Genomic DNA, 294 nt, shown 5'->3' on the forward strand with positions numbered 1-294 from the left:
GCAGCAGATCCTCCACCCAATGTCTGTTGAGCTTGAGCAAGTCCTCCATGTTTGTGGATCTCCTTGTGCAACTCAGGTGCCTGCAAGATTGAATTTTAATGTACAAGATTCAGCAAAATTTGTCAAGTAAATTTAAGTTACATGATGATTAGTATGGGATTCCTTGCCAAATCTTTTAATAAACTACGATAAAGAATTCCATGTTATCTTCCAGCCATAACACCGATAGACATTAAAAAAAATAAAAAAATAAACCATGCCTTTCCATTTATGCAGCACAGACACCTCTGATAG

Source organism: Cynara cardunculus (assembly GCF_001531365.2).
Source record: "Cynara cardunculus var. scolymus isolate 2C chromosome LG 12, CcrdV1, whole genome shotgun sequence".
Lineage (NCBI taxonomy): Eukaryota > Viridiplantae > Streptophyta > Magnoliopsida > Asterales > Asteraceae > Cynara > Cynara cardunculus.